Source organism: Bison bison, unplaced genomic scaffold, assembly GCF_000754665.1.
Source record: "Bison bison bison isolate TAMUID 2011002044 unplaced genomic scaffold, Bison_UMD1.0 scf7180017864517, whole genome shotgun sequence".
NCBI classification, from domain to species: Eukaryota; Metazoa; Chordata; class Mammalia; order Artiodactyla; family Bovidae; genus Bison; species Bison bison.
Genome location: NW_011495070.1, coordinates 6,283,979 through 6,301,336, shown reverse-complemented (window position 1 = coordinate 6,301,336; position 17,358 = coordinate 6,283,979).

Here is a 17,358-nt window from a genome sequence, read left to right as displayed (position 1 = left end):
TGAGATAACATCACCCCCTGGTCAAGACCCTCCAACGCCATCCCATCTCGTTCTGAGTAAAAACCTGAATCCTTGCACTGTCCCACAGGGCCTGGGTGAGATTCGCCCCCGCCACCTGTGTCCATTCTTACCCTTGTTTTCTCCCACTCTGGCCACGTTGGCCTCGTTGCTTGCAGATAAAGCAGCTCCTGCATCAGGATTTCACTCCAGTTCAGAGTTCTGCCTGGATCACTAGCCTGGCTCACTAGGGAGACCTTCTCTGATGATCATATTAAAATGCCACCTGTCCCACCCTTAGTAGCCTTCATCTCCTTTTCCAGCTTTGTTTTATTTCATTGCACTTCTCTAGTATATTATGCAGCTTATGTATTCATCTTACTGTTTATCTGGACCCAATGGAATGTAAATGTCACAGGGACAGAACTTCTTTTAATGTTTTCTTTATATCTGGATCCCCAGCTCTTAGTGCAATGCTTATCACATAATGGACACTTGACGGACATATTTTTGAGGAAATAAAGGACTGAATCTGATAGGTAAAAAATTAAACCTCATTTTTATTTGCACTTTTGATTACTAGTAGGTGAAATTTTAATAATCTGTCCAGAAGGCCTTTCTGAGCTTAATAATCAGTTCACAGTGCATGAGGGAAAAAACTGGTAGTTTGAATGATTACAAATTTAAAACATCTGCATAGAAAAATGTCCCTACCACAAATAGGACTGACAAATAGAAAATACTTGCAATTCATATTTAGGAAGAAAATGGTAATAACCTTAATACACCAAGAGTGCATACGATCAATAAAAATGATGAACCCTATAATAGAAAAATGAAAAACTGTAAATTTTGTACATTTACAAAAGAAATAAACAGAAGGTATCTGAAAAAATGTTTATCATCACTTCACTTTTTCTTAAAAGTATCTGCTTTAAATCAGAATTTTCATTTCCTCTTGTTTTCAATATTATCTTCCCTGAATTTAATTTTCAAGAAACTTTCTTATTTTCTCTAACAACTGCAGTGTATTTCCAACTGTTTTTCCCTTAGTAAATAGAGCCCCATATCCTGTCTCTCAGTTTTACAATTGCCTTCCCCCCTCCTTCGTCCTTACTCTCCAAAATACTCTATTATCATGGGCAAAACTCCCCAGAGCTATACTGCTGGCTACAATGCTTTCCTTCACCATCAAGAGAGAATTGGAATGTGAAGACTGATGCCATGCTTATATATTGAGTAGCAATTCTATTACAAATATTTTGAATCACACAAAATGCGCAGATTTGCTATTTCAACGACGATAAAGACCTGCTCGACTCCCATAGCATTTAATGAGCAAATGTGCCAGGAATGCTGATTGACACTATTTGGCTGTCTGAGTTTCCCAAGATATTTTGCACAAAGTTAGTAAACTTGCACTCTGAGATTATTTTTCTTTTATGCAGGCCAGTTGCAGCACCCTTGCCTCGCTTTGGAACGAGCGTTATGTCTTATCCTAAACTGTGTTACTCCAAAGACAGGGAGAGATGAAACAGGAGAGAATCGTTAACTGGGAAATGCAGAAGTGGAAATAAGTAGCAAGCAGAATGAGCAGAGACAACAAAGATGGCTTGGAGACTTTGATAATGAGAGTGTCCTCTGGCAGGCACCCACTCTCCACTCTGATTGGACCATCCCCAAATTCCCAGAAGACTGTGGTAGACAGAGGAGCACTGCCACCTCCTGCCCCCCATCCATGTCTAACCCCCAGAACCAGTGAACATGGTATTTTACATGGCGAAGGGGACTTTGCAGATGTCATCAAATTAAGGATCCTCAGATGGGAAAGTTTATCCTGGATAATCTTAGAGGGCCCAGTGCAATCACAAGGATCTTTTTTAAGTCAAAGAGGAAGACAGGAGAGTCAGAAGCCAAGAAGCAGAGATCAGAGTGATGCAGTTGCTGGCCGGGGGCCACAAGCCACGGCTTGCGGATGCCTCTGGAAGCTGGAAAGGGCAAGGACACATTCTCCCTTTGAGCTTCTAGAAGGAATACAGCTCAACCAACAACTTGGTGTGAACCCTCTAACACTCTTTCCCACTTCTGATCTCTTGAACTGTAAGACAATACATTTGTATTGTGTCAAGCCAACAAGTTTGTGGCTTGAACAAATTTAGAACAGCTCAGGGGAACCTGCCGAAGGACCTCCCACCTAAACTTCTCCTTATAGTCCACAGGGAGGAAGTGCATGGTGAGAGATGCCGGTCACAATTGGCTCGTGAAGATCCAAGGATGACGTTTTCTCCATTTTGGGAGCCTGGTTCTGCCTTACGTGGTTAGCTTTTCTTCTTATTTTCTCTTTCCTTTTTAATAAAAGACATTAGAAAAAAAAACACAGAAGATAAGACAGAGTATAGGTACATAAACATGTTACTTTGTAGGAGAAATCTGTCAGCACTTTTTAAAACATTAAAAAAAATGTTGAAATATAGTTGCTTTACAATGTTGTGTTTTAGGTATACAGCAAAGTGACTTGTTCATATGTATATATATTCTCTTTTTTACATTCTCTTCCATTGTAGGTTATTACACGACATTGTGTATAGTTCCCCGTGCTGTACAATAGGTTCCTGTTGCTTTATATACTTTGTATATAGTGGTGTGTATCTGTTAATCCCAAACTCCTAATTTACCCGCTTCCATTCCTTTTGGTAACCATAAGTTTGTTTTCTGTGTCTGAGTCTATTTCTGTCTCATAAATAATTTCATTTGTATCACTGTTTTAGATGCCATGTACAAGCGATAACGTGTGGTGTTTGTCTCTGGCTTACTTCACTTAGTATGACAATCTCTAGGCGCATCCTCGTTGCTGCAGAGGGCATTATTTCATTCTTTGTTATGACTGAGTAATATTCCCTTGTATATATGTACCACATCGTCTTTATCCATTCCTATGTTGATGGTATTCTGCAGTCCATAGGGTTGCCAAGAGTCAGGCACGACTTAGAGACTGAAGCACAACAACAAATATAGATGGACATTTAGGTTGCTCCCATGTCTTGGCTATTGTAAATAGTGTTGCTATGAATATTGGGGTGCATTCCTCTTTTTGAATTATGTTTTTCTCCAGATATATGCCCAGGAATAGGATTGTTGGATAATATGGTAGCTCTGTTTTTTTGTTTCTTAAGGAACCTTCATACTGTTCTCCACAGTCTATCAATTTGCATTCCCACTAACACTTTAGGTGGAGAAGGAAATGGCAACCCACTCCAGTACTCTTGCCTGGAGAATCCCATGGAGGGAGGAGCCGGTAGTCTACAGTCCATAGGGTCACAAAGAGTCAGACACGACTGAGCGACTTCACTCACTTTTCACTTTCTCCACACCCTCTCCAGCATTTATTATTTGTGGACTTTTTGATGACGGCCATTCTGACCGGTGTGAGGTGATACCTCATTGTGATTCTGGTTTGCATTCCTCTAATAATTAGCAATGTTGAGCATCTTTCCATGTGTCCTTTGGCATCTGTATGTCTTTTTTGGAGAAAATCCTTTTAGATCTTCTGTCCAGTTTTTGATTGGGTTGTCTGTTTTTTTGGTATTGGTCTGTAAGAAATCAAGGAGTGAGAGTTCTCTTCAGAGCTGTCACTCATTCGACTCAGTCCAGGATGGAATGCATGGAAAGGATGGTCAAAGAAATTGACTCCACCCTGGTTGAACATATGGTAGAAATGGACACATGCCTGATGCCCCCCCAGCCCAATCCTGCCTGTGGAAACCTGGGGTCCAGAACTGCGGTCAGTGGGATAGGCTCCATGGGGCTAGACAAGGCTGGCCAGGTCACCCCTCAGGTCCCTGAGAATGCTGGGCCCAGTGAACTGATATCCATTTGGGAAGCAGCTGGGGTATGCCCCCCGAACCCATTTCTGGCACCCCTGGAATTTCTGGGCCAGGTGGCCACCCCTGCAAGGTGAGGGTCTGGCAGGCAGGTGACCAGACATTGGTGACCCCCCAGCCCTCCATCCTGCTTGGGCTGGCATTGGGTTGTCTTGAGGATCTTGCCACAGTGGAAGTTCCCTGTTGGTGTGTAATACAGCATGACCTTTAAGATGCTCAATACCGTGGCAGATCTCGGAAAGTGAAGCATAACTGTATGGTCATAGAACTGGGACAGGCTTCCAGCCAGGTGACTGGGCTAAAACCACCATCCAATACTCCTCTCACTGGTTCTTCATCCCTTCTGACATCCTATATCCCGTGTCCTATGACTGTGAATCAAGTTCTTGTCAATTCTTCTGGCCAAAAAAAAAAATTGATTCCTCATGCTTTTATATGACATCATACTCTTGCACAACATTGTTGGGCAGATCATTAAATTTAGTCCTGAATAAATTGACTCTCACTGTTTCAAAGATGCTGAGGTTTGACCTAAGGAGGAGAGGGCCTTTTCCTCTCCATGGATGCCCAGGGAAAGTACAGGGAGATTTTATGGCTGCTCTGTGGCTCCCAGGAGTGCTGGAGGATGAGCTGCCTCGTTTCCAGAGGGGAATTGAAGAAGGGACAGTGGAAATGACACTCGGGTGCCTGCAGGGAGGAGGCAGGAAGTGGGTTCCAGGATGAGTTAATGGTCATGGGGTTATTGATAATGTCTGGCCAGAGGCCAGTGGGGCTTATTAGGTTTCCAGAATTGACCCAAGCAGTAGATTTGTCTCAGGATGTCTCAGACACTGGGAAATTGAGGGGGAAGAAAAATAATCTTAGGATTTTCTTTGATTTAAGAAAAAGGCCAGCTGAAATCTTTCTCCTGGATTTGTAACTCATGTTTTCATGACACCAAAAGCTTTTTTAGACTTTAATTTTTTCCTTGATGCAGAAACTTTAGTTCATGGACAAGTATTTAAGGAAGGAGATATGGAAAAGAAAGGAAGACTTTTCTTGGAAGCTCCCAAGATAGGTTTCTTATCAAAGTGTATAAATGTGTTATTATCATTTTCTTCCTTGGGGAAAACATTATTTATTTGTAGGAGAAAAGGACACATTTGTTGGTTGATGGCTCTGTTACCATGGAAACATAAATTTAAAAAACTAAGAAAAATGTTTTAATACATTAATTTTTAGACCTCTGATACCAACCTGCAGTTCCCTTGAGGTATGACATGGCAAAATGAAGACAGAGCCCCGACCCGGCTCATTGTTGCGATGCTGTCACAGAGGCAAACCTAAAACCTCCCTCTCTCTCTTGCCTCACAAATTGGCCAGAAGTGCATTTTAAACACACACTTTCAATGTAAGTAGCTTGCTGTGGGTACATTCAGAAAAATCTTTAGGCTCCATGTAAGCTTTGCAAAGGTTTTGCATATTGCCTGTGGGACTTGGCTGAATAGATACGGAGAAAGAAGTCACTGGAACTGGTGACAGACCACCGTCAGGATTTCCAAGTAGATGCTTTGCTAAGTCCTCTAGATGTTGTAATGAGCTCTGCTCTGCCTTCCTTGTGGGTGTGATATGGTGAAAATTGGGATGGTGTCAAGATATTAAAAAGCTTTATTAAAATAACCCCAGTATTATTTTGTGTTCACATTTAAACCCCACTCCCTTCACTGCATTGGAGAAACTGTGTCCTATGGAAGGGGGAGCCTACGAGACACTGGAGACGAGCATGCACTTTGGAGGCAGGCACGCATAGTTTTCAGTTCTTGCTCTCCCTCTAACTAGCTTGATACCTGGGGCAGGTGATGATCTCTTTAAGCCTTGATTTCATCATCTGAAAAAAGGGGATAGTAATTCCTGCATCGGGGCTTCCCAGGTGGCTCAGTGGTAAAGAATCCGCCTGCCAATGCAGGAGACTTGGGCTCAGTCCCTGGGTTGGGAAGATACCCTGGAGAAGGAAATGGCAACCCACTATGCTATACTTGCCTCAGGAATCCCATGGACAGAGGAGCCTGGTGGGCTACAGTCCACAGGGTCACAAAGAGTTGGACACGACTGAGTGACTGAGCAGGCATGCAATTCCTGCATCACTGTGATTTTATATACATTTAAAGAGATACTGCTGTCTGCATAAAATGCTCAGCATCTTGTTGGGTGCTCAGTGAGTCTGTGGTATAGTGTGGCTGTGATTTCAACCATTGCTGAAATATACCAGCTGTGTCAAGTGCTTCATAAGGCTTCACATGGAAGAGGGGCGCTCTCTGTGGGTGCCCAGGGCTTCCCCATTTCTCAGAGAAGACCCCTCCCCCCGCCAAGTCCCTGCTCATTTATTTATAGCTCTATTGGAAGCTCAACACCATTTCAGTTCACTTTAATGCCAGTGTCAATTTGAAAATATTTCCCTGAATTCTCCTCAATAAATGCACTTCTCTCTTTTTTATTTATTCAAGCAATATTTCTTGAGGACCCATTATATGCTGGGCCCTGTACTAGTGCTGAGGATAAAATGGATAAAATAGAAATGGCTTCTACTCTCATGGATGTTATTAATGCAGTGTAGTGGGGATGAAAAAAGATCAGTGAACACAGGTTCTGCCAGGTCTCTGGCAAAGGAGCATGGAGCTGCTGGAGCATTCTGCTGGGGCACTGCACTGGGGTTTGGGAGGGTTGTCTCAGGAGTGGGATCATTTTTAGAGCCATCTCAGAGTTGGGACTCTTCTCACTCTCCAGTGCTGCCCCGATTGCTGGAATTCATTCATTTATGCCTTCATTCATTCATTCACTCACTCAGTGAGTGAATGATGTGCCTGTTAGTTCCCAGGCTCTGTGCCAAGCATTGGGAAAACCATGGTGAGTAAGACAGACATGGTCCCTTCCTTTAGGAAACTGAGGGGCTAACAGAAAGTGGGATGGCCCAGAAATAAATAGAAGAACTACCTGGGGTGGAGACGTGAAGGAGCTGTGAGATCATCCGGCAGGTGGACTGCATCTCTCTGGGGAGGGGTTTGGATCTAAGCTGATGCCTGAGGGGAAATGGGATTCAGGTGCGGGGAGAGGGCACCGCGGTGTCCCAGTGGAGGGAGCAGTAGGGTGTGTGTGCGAAGATCCTGAGGTGAGAGAAAGCCTGGCCCTGGGGGTGATGGAGGGTGGAGTCGGGGAGCAGGAAGGGACGGGAGGTCTGGAATTTGCTGGAAGCTGCAGGGCAGCCCTGGCAGGAGGGAGGCATTCCTGTCCTTTGGAGGCTTTCAGGCTGGGCGGGCTCAAAACCCCAGGTAGCCCTCCCTGCCCCCACCGCCTCTTCCCTCCCTCTCTGGTTTTCAGTTTGGTGGCGAATGAGGGAGGCTTTCTCCAGGAATTTAGGGTTCTCCTTTGTGGGGGATGCTGTGGTGTGTCTCCCATGTGCCCCTCCAGGAATGACAGACTCATTTCCCAAACTGCCCAGGTGCCACGGACAGAGGTCTCAGCTTTCAGCTTCCTCTGGGGATTTCTAGGGGCTTCCCGGGTGGCTCAGATGGTGAAGAATCTGCCTGCAATGCAGGAGACCCGGGTTCAATGCCTGGGTCGGGAAGATCCCCTGGAGAAAGAAATGGCTACTCACTCCAGCATTCTTGCCTGGAGAATCCCATGGACAGAGGAGCCTGGTGGGCTACAGTCCCTGGGGTCGCAAAGAGTGGGACACGACCGAGCAACGAACACTAGACCACACTAGGCTGTGGAGGGCCACCTTGCCCACTTCCAGGGTCCACAGCCAGACCACCTCACCCTAACCTGAGACACCGCTGAAGTCATCCCAGCTCCAGGGCTCCCTGAGGGGTTGGCTGAGCACTTCCTGGGGTCATGTTGTCGCCCAGTGTCCCCCTCCACCCACTCCTGCCTCCTCCCCCATTTCCCTTATACAGGTGGTGATCCAGGGGCGCCCCTTAATAGACCTTCTCCCCGAAAGTTGGCTTCCCCCGGAGCCCAACTGAGCGCCTTGTGAGAACACTGTACAGATATGTGAACATCACTTCATAGAGACAGACCGATTCCCAGGAAGGCAAGGATTTGGTTATAACCTGGCAGAATTTCCCCTCAAGGAGGAGGATCGTTCAGTCATGAGTGGAGAGCACAGAGGTGCTCAGAAATCTCCCCACCTCAAAATCTTGTCCATGGAAGAGGAAGCCTCAGCCACTCGAAGAAAGGCCTGATTCACACGGCTGTCTGTACTGCGGAGCTAGATTCGGTGATAAGCCATCCTGCAGAGAGGCCACGAAACCCGCGTCTAAGGACAGGTATTCCAGTTCACCAGCCCCCTGCTGGTTACCAGCTGACTTCCTGTGGGTCAGTCTACAGGGAGACTGGGGTGGATTGTGTTGCATTGTGTTTCACGTGGCGGATCAATTTTTGTTGGAATTTAATCCTTTGGGATTCTGGTTTTATACATATTGCTCTTTCTTGACTGCCTCTGAGATAGACCTGGGTCCACTCTGTGCAGCAAAGAAATTAGACTCTTTGGAGACAGCCGGCTGACCACTCCCTGGAGGCAGCACACTGCCTGGCTGTGCTCTGAATAAGCTAGCTTTCTCCTTTAAACATCCACACCCGTGTTTCTTGATTCTGTTTGGACTGATCCATCCTTTGCCTTGTAGGCTTGAAATTCACCTGGCTGGCTTTTACTGAACTCATGACTGGAAGGCATTTTAAGTATTGTTTATGTGCAGGGGATTTGGCCATCATAATCTAATGGATCTCTAATTTTGGGAGGGGTTGGTGTAAGAAGCAGTTTGGGCTTCCCTAGTGGTTCAGTGGTAAAGAATCTGCCTGCCAATGCAGGAGACACAGGTTCGATTCCTGGGTGGGGAAGAGCCCCTTGAGAAGGAAGTGGCAAACCACTCCAGTATTCTTGCCTGTGAAATCCCATGGAAAGAGGAGCCTCCTGGACTATAGTCTGTAAGGTTGCAAAATGTGAGGTCAAAAGAATCTGACATGACTTAATGAGTAAACAACAGCAAGGGAGCAGTTTAGAGCAGACATTGTATCAGAGTGATGGGTTGGGGGTCGAGGGCCAGCTAAATTGGGCTTGCATTTGGGGTCTGCGGGTTGTGTGGCTTGGGAAGCTTCCTTTCCTGATCCGTGGTTCAACCTACTCAGTTGTTGGGGAAAGGAAAATGCTTAGAGTGATGCCTGGCACGTGAAAGCTACTATTATTATAGAAAAAAACCAGTTTTACGGTGCTCTAGAAGCTTTGCTTCTGGGGTCTTGGATGTTTTTTAAGTAATATAACAAATAAAGCCTCGATGCTCCCGTCCTATCCCAAATAGATTTCCAACATCTCTTATGATGAAAAGCAGTAAAATGGAGCTCTTAATACATCCCCAGGTTGCAGAATCAGGTCTGACCAAAGGGCTGGAGTGGTGGCGTCTATGACTGTCAGTTGCTGATGGTGGGGAAGCATGCAAACATGGGGAGTCTGTGGTATGTGATGTTCTTTCCATCTCCGTTTCTCCCCAGTTGCATTTTTTAAAGTAATGCAGTTAATTTTCGTGAGTGTTTTAAGCCCAAATTAGAGATCTTATGTTGTAAACGCTGCAGAAGCTGAGAAAGATCTTGTTAACAAAAGCACAGTTACCAAACTCCCAGAAATCAGAATCAGACCCACAGAATTCAAACTTAGATGAAGTCTGTGCCCACCAAATCCATCCTGGGTCATTTCTGCAGGATCAGAGTAAATGGAGGCGCTCGGAGCTGCATGCCACATTAGTGACCATGGTCTCTAATTGCAGCAGTCTTCAGACAGGTCAGTGGAGGTGTGATGATCTCGGGGATTGTTTGTCTTTAAGGTATTTCTCTGCTGTAATATATAATCCCTCAAGGAGGGACCTTGTCAGTGTCAGCTTCTGTTCCCAGCTGTAATGGAATAAAGAACTGGTAAACAGGTGATTCTTTACATCTCTCTCCTTTGTCCTGCATAATGTGAGCCAAATGGATGGGCCCATCTCTGAAGGCGGCAATGGGGGGGTTCTACCCCTAAATGATTCTGGGTTTGCTGTATGCTGTGATTGGGCTCAGTTGCGTGTGCAGCTGCTCCTAGAGTCTTGCCACACTATAATACTGTGTGCAATAGTCAGAGAGCGGTTTTCCACTTTGCATCTTAAGTCCTATCTTCTCTGCTCACCCTTGAGAGAGCCAAGCACCTCAAATGGGGTGGAGTAGAGCAATCCGAAGAAGTAATTGTGCTGTCTTGAGATGCAGGAGCCCGGGAGGGCGAAGAACTCATTTTCTCTGTGTCTGAACATATTAGAAGTGCTCTGCTAAAGTGCAGATGGTCCGGCAGTCAGCAGGGGTTGATAGGAAAACACACAGCATAGGCAGTATGAAGCACAACCCTACTCTCGACATTTCAGGTGTGCGTAAGAATGGACGGGGTTTCTGCCCTCCAACTTTGTAGTCTGTTGCCTGAGCCTCCCCTCGCCCCTCCATCCCCATCCCAGGCTGTTTGTAGATAGACCAGAAGCTCTTGTGGTGTTTCCAATAGGGAGAGTGTGGGGAGCCTTGGTCAGGTGGAGCTGTGGTTTGGTGCAGTTTGGGGAGGAATCTCTCCTTAAGCCAGGGACTTCTCCCCTCTCCCTGCCCAGTACCCAGGACTGCATCACTGTATGTTCATGCATGGCAACTCTGTGCTGGGATATAGCAGAACCAGGCAGAATGAGCCCCCCACGTGTGAATGTGTGTCTGTGTGTCCCAGCTCCTTCCTCCCAACGGGGAGAAGGCGCTCTCCAGACCCCAGCTGGCCTCTCTCCTCAGCATCCTTTCTCTCTTTCAAGGCTGCGTTGCACAAATACCTCCTTCTGTTCTGAAATCCATTTACCTCCATTTTCGCTTCCTGACCTCCCTCCCTCCAGTTTCCTTTCTTTTCTAATCATTATATAACTTAGGTAGACAAATAGCCCTCATGTAAGCTATTATGTAAGTAAAGATGCGAGTCTACTGAAAAGGTCAGCAATTGTGGAGAAATTAATAGGCAAAGCTTCAAGGAGGAGGTGGACCTTGAGCTTCTTTTATTTGTTTATTTTTACTTGTTTTTACAGTGAAAGTGAAGTCGCTCAGTCGTGTCTGACTCTTTGCGACCCCATGGACTGTAGCCTATCAGGCTCCTCCGTTCGTGGGATTTTTCCAGGCAAGAGTACTGGAGTGGGTTGCCATTTCCTTCACCAGGGGATCTTCCCGACCTAGGAATTGAACCCAGGTCTCCCACATTGCAGGCAGATGCTTTACCATCTGAGCGGGGTGACTCTTATTTTCAAGGTTACCTTCATTTTATTTTTAAAAATTTTAATTTATTCTTTAAAATTGAAATACAGTTTGTTTTCAATGTTGTGTTAGGTTCAGGTGTACAGCAAAGTGACTCAGAACATATATACACACACACACACACACATGTATATATATACCCATCTCCTGTAAGATGGGTATAATCATATCTGGCTTCTGCTTTTATGAGAATGACAAAAAAGTGAACAAGCATATAATTAAAACGATATTATGAACCCTGAAGGATGCAAACAGAATAGTGTCAGTGAAGGTTCCTGAGAATGTGGGAATGTCACCAGAGCTCCTGGCACAGGGTGAAACAAGCTCTTAGTTGATTTTTTCTGAGGGACACTTGCAAGAGGACGGGAGACTTGGGGAAGGGCCGTGGGAGAAAAGCACAGATGTTATTAACACAAGGGGTTGTTATAGCAGTGGCCTTTCCTGCTTTCCCATCATGCTGTTTTTCTTTGGAAAAAGGTAGGTTCACATATAGCTTCAGGAGGAGGAGGAAGAATCTGCTCTGGAGTTTGCTGGTTCACCCTGCGTCCTTGGCCGGCACACTCTCTGTAGTCCCTCAGCCTGCCGTCCAGCATTAGGACATGGTGGCAAGGATGTCCATCAAACCGTCTCGACCCTGGGAAGAATGCATCTGGCCTGGTGGCAATATTAGTGACACGGTTGCTGGACTTCGGATTCACAGAGTGTTTTCTCTCAAGTGCTCGGAGAAGAGGTGGTCACAGGGTTTGTTGTTATTGTATCTTGGGAGAGAAAGAGGAACACCAAGGCATGGAGGCATCTGCTAGAAATGTCACGGCTGGAATCAGTCAGGCCTTTTGTGTGGGTCCTCATCGCCAGTTCAGGACCTGAAACACCGGGCTGTTTGCTTCAGGTGGATATTTGGATGTCTCCCCTTCCGCCTCTGGCTACTTCTCCTCATCTTGTCCTTTCCAGGCTCGGCCAGCCAGTGCCCTTGGAGGTCTTCTCTGGGCTTGTCAGCTCCCCACCAGGGCTAGACAGGGCTGCACTTTCTTCTTATGATAGAAGACTGGGAAGCAAGACGGAGAGATTTTCTTGGCAGCTGCAGATTTTTAATCATGAAAGTAATTTAATATGAGGTGGTCAGAGGTCAGATATTTTAAAAAGGCCAGTTTCTGGTTTAGCCTCAGCTAAAACCAAGGATGACGAATGGTTCAAAAGGGAGGCAAAATGTATTTTTCGAAGGTTTAGCGACTTAGCAGCAGCAGCAGCAGCAGCAGCAGCAGGGGACCCAGAGTAGGAAGGGGTGAAAGACCATGATTTTCCACTGAATTTCCTTTCTTAAAAATTGAAGCGTAATTTGCAATATTGTGTTAGTTTCAGGTGTACAGCAAATTGAATCAGTTATATATGTTGTTAGTCCCTCAGTTGTGTCTGACTCTTTGTGATCCCATATGGACTGTAGCCCATTCATGGAATTCTCCAGGCAAGAATACTGGAGTGGGTAGCCATTCCCTTCTCTAGGGGATCTTTCCAACCCAGGGTTTGAAGAACCCAGTCTCCTGCATTGCAGGCAGATTCTTTACCATCTGGGCCACCACGGAAGCCTCTTATATATGTGTGTGTGTGTGTATATTATTTTTTAGATTATTTTCCATTATAGATTATTACAAGACACTGAATATAGTTCCTTGTGCTATGCAACAGGTCCTTGTTGTTTATCTGTTTTGTATATAGTAGTGTGTATCTGTTAATCTCTTCATTTGTCCCACTTTCTTTCCCCTTTGGTCACCATAAACTTGTTTTCTCTGTAAGTCTTTTTCTGCTTTTTGCTGGATTTCCAGAGAGACCTTGGGAAGGAGGTGGATGAGTTCCTTGGTCAGAAGTGGGTGTGGCAGATGCCAAAAGACCAATGCAGGGTGCCTGGAGCCTCCAGGGCCTCAGGTGAAAGGTGGAAGGGCCGGGCAGAAGTTCCCTCAGAGGATAATTATTATTTTTGCATTTGGTTAAAAATTGACAAACTAATTGCTGAGCCCATTGTCAGAAAACTGGCAATGCATTAGAGATGATTGTCAGCAATTTCTATTATTCCTAATGAGCCGGACGTGGCCTTCTCTTTTGTCCTTACTGCTTGGAGAGAAGGGAGGGTTTTTCTTCTCGCTCTCCCTCAGAGCTGGAGAGGGTCTGCTGCACCCGCCTGCTCTGGGCTTTGGGCAGGATGCTCTCCCTCCCTCGCCACCCGAGCCGGAAGACAGATGATTTGTTTGTCTGATTGCTCGAGTGAGTCCCTCGCTGCCTCTTCATTTTCCACTTTCTCTCCCTTCCAAACCCCCTTGTTACTCCTGGCCAGCTCTCAAGACACCGTTAATTTAAAAACCAAGAAGACAGAATTGGATAGAAAAACAAAACCCAGAGTCTTTGGGATCTGAAACGTCACTGAAAGCAAAAGCTTCTAGGGGTTCAATATTTCAGTGGGGCTTGGGAAAGACCAAAATAGTCTTATTAAAAAAAACACATAAGAGTATTTCCCACATTCAGGTATCAGAGTAAGTATTTGCACAACAGTGGAATGTCCAGGGTCTTGATTATAGAAGAGAAAAGTATCCGAGAGCCCTTCACTTTGGGACATTGTGTCCCAGCATATTCTTCCTGAGCTACCCTAGAAGGAGTCCATGTTTAGAGTCCAATTCAAAGGCAGCATTTACGAAGCTAAGTCAGACCCTGGGTTTCCCTCTTGGTGAGGGCGTGGCCATCATCTTCCCTCTGTGATGGGGAGCTGGGGCTCCGGGAAGCCTTCCCCTTGCACTCATCCCTTCCGTGGTCTTCCATGACTGGGAGGCACATATCCCTTCTGTTTTTAGCAACAAAATTGAGTTCTGGTTCATCTGGTAGAGATGCAGGTCAGGAAGTCCATTTTAGTGGGGCTCTCTGGCTCACTTAAGAAAACCTGTTTCTGCAGACTCACAGTTTTAGAAAAACAAACTTATGGTTACCAAAGGGGAAAGTGGCGGGGGGCGGGAACAGAGTTTTGAGATGAACAGACATATGCTACTATATATAAAATAGGACCTACTAACAAGGACTAACAAGGACCTACTGTATAGAGGGGGAACTATGTTTAATATCCTATAATGGCCTTTGGTGGGATATGTGTGTGTATAACTGAATCATTTTGCTGTACACCTAAAACTAACACAACATTGTAAATGACTATACTCCAATAAAATTTTTTAAAAGAGTACGCGATGTGGAAAGATAAATTGGGAGATTGGGACTGACATACACACACTACTATATATAAAACAGGTAATTACTACTAATAAGGACCTGCTGTACAGCACAGGGAGCTCTTTTCAATACTCTGTAATGACCTACATGGGAAAAGAATGTAAAACAGAGTGGATACATATATACGTATAGCTGATTCACTTTGCTATACACCTGGAGCTAACACAGCATCGTAAACCAACTGCACTCCAATTAAACAAACACCAGCCATTTCTGTGTTAGTTGTCCACTCTTTGTTAATCACGAGGATCAGAGGAAATGATAAAATCATCCACATGGCTTCCAGGTCAGTTTCCATGAGTAGATTTCATCCTCCCAGTGTCCTCTGTGATGAATCCTTAGTAACTTTGACAAAAATGCTCAGTAGTAATTTGCTTTTGCGTTGGTAGTTGGCGCCCAAGGCTGTAAAGTATGTGTGGGATTGTAATGATGCCCAGGAATATCACCGACTTTGAATGTTTGGCCACCGCCGTGTTGTCCATTTTTGAGACATAGAGACTGGCTGTCATCACTCCTTTCAGAAAGGACTTGGAGACTATTCTTGTTGCTGCCAAAACAAATGTCTGCTAGTTTAGCAGCTTAAAGCATCACAGATTTTGTGTGCTATAGGGCTGAAGTCCAAAATGGGTCTCACGGGGCAGAATGCAAGTGACGACAGGCCTCCAGAGTTCCTGGAGGCCACCCGGATGCCTTGGACAGGGGCCCCCTTCCATCTTCAAAGCTAACAGTCACGTCACTCCTCCCTCTGCTTCCAGCATGGCAGGTCCTTCTTTGAACAAGGTCCCCTGCTTCCTTCTTGGAGGGACCCTTGTGATTGCATTGAATCCACCAGATAATCCAGGATAATCTTCCCAACTCAAGTTCCTTGACTTAATTGCATCTGCAGAGTCCCTTTGCCATGTAAGATAACATAGTCACAGATTCGAGGGTTTAGGCTGTGGATATTTGCCAATGGAAGGACCAAAAGCAGAGTAGAAAATCTGTTTTTATAAACAAGCAATATCAATACATTTTTGGATTCCTTTTTTCCACCCCCTTTGCTTGAAACAGTTGTTTTCAGCCTCATACAGGGTTGAAAATAGCAAAAACATTAATTGAATTTCTGTTCGACTGTGTTCTTTGCGATTTATTTTATGTGTATGGAATATAGTAGTTTTGGAGGATGAAAAATTTACCTTCTGATCTTCTTCTAAAGGTCAGGTGGCAAAGAGAGCTAGTTTTAAATGCAAGTTACCCACATGGAGCAATTAAGGAGAGATATAAAGTGGTATGGATTTTAAGATGTGACATAGGCCAGATACAAATGGAGAATTGACAAAGACATTAGCTGATTTAGGAAAATTCAAATCCTACCTCTGGGAAAGTACATTGATTCATATATATTTATTGTAATACATTAAAAAAAAAAACAACCCTTCTCTCTTCTAAACTGTTTTATCATTAAATTTGCAATTTGCTTCTCTTTGCGGCCAGACATAAACACTAACAGCCAGCCTCCGAGGTAAATTCTTGTCCTAGGCCTCTCTTTGCTGTAGTGACTTAGAAACCACTTCAGCAGATGTATTGAAATTCTATAGCAAATTAAAGGATGCTCTGTAATATTCGATCTCTGTCCCCAAACAAACAGACCTGACATGGCCCTCATATCCCTCCTCAGAATAGACCAAAAGGCTCTTTTCTTTCTTTCTTTTTTAATCAAATGAAAGATTCTTTAAATTCTATAGTGTTTACAGTTTTCAGAAGTTTCACACTCATGATTTCATATAATCCCGTAATAGCCCTTTTCCCCCCCACCCCTGAATTGCCCCTCCCTGCTTCCCTCTCTCCACTGGTAACCACCAGTTTGTTCTTTATTTCTGTGAATTTGCTTCTGTTTTGCTTCATTCACTCCTTTGCTGTATTTTTTTAGATGCCACATTTAAGTGCTATCATATGGTATTTGTCTTTCTTGCCTGACTTCTTTCACTGATTATAATATTCTCCAAGTCCGTCTATGATGCAATGGCAGAATTTCATTCCTTTTTATGTCTGAGTAGTGTTCCATCTTCTTTATCCATCCATCTGTTGATGGAAACTTAGGTTGTGCTTCTGTGCCTTGGCTATTCACAGTACTGCTGTGAACACTGGGGTACTCTGTGTACCCTGGGGTACATAGAGTTTTCCTCTTTTCCAGATATATATGCCCAGAAGTAGAATTGCTGGATTATATGATAACTCTAGTTTTTTTGTTGAAACCTCCCTACCATCTTCCACAATGGCTGCACCAATTTACATTCCCACCAACAGCGTTTGAGGGTTTCCTTTTCTCCACACCCTCCAACAGGCTGTTTTCTTAATATCATTCAGGCTTCTAGAACTTCCTCTGCAGCTGTTGCTCTTGAGCATCGGCTTAACCCCTGGGACCTTCCTCGATCTCACCATCAGCCTGCTCTCCCTTTGGGGTGAGCACAAGGGAGATTCCTTTTCATGACTGTCCTCCAGTGAGCCCAGCCTGGTGGCGCTGAGGTCCTGCCCTCCTGGCACATGGGCAGTGGAACTTGGAGGGTCTGGTTTTTCTGCTGGTGACTGAGGGGATGGTCTGCAGAGTTCACAGACCTCCTTTCATCCTCACAGGTTCCCTGAGGCAGACACAGCCCATTTCCATCTCTTGCTGTGCCCCGCTGTGACACATCCGGCAAACAAGGGGAAATGAAATACAGCCCATCGGTCCTGGCCCCCAGCCACACGCTACAGCATGCATGGAGACAGTCTGGCTGGGCGGGCACCTCAGCCCAGCTTGGCAGGACCAGGGCACAGTCCATTCTCACCACGCCCTGGAACTGGATCAGATGACAAGTGGCTACGAAATGATGACAGAGAGAGGCTGAAAACCGTGGGTCAGGGGAGGGGACGG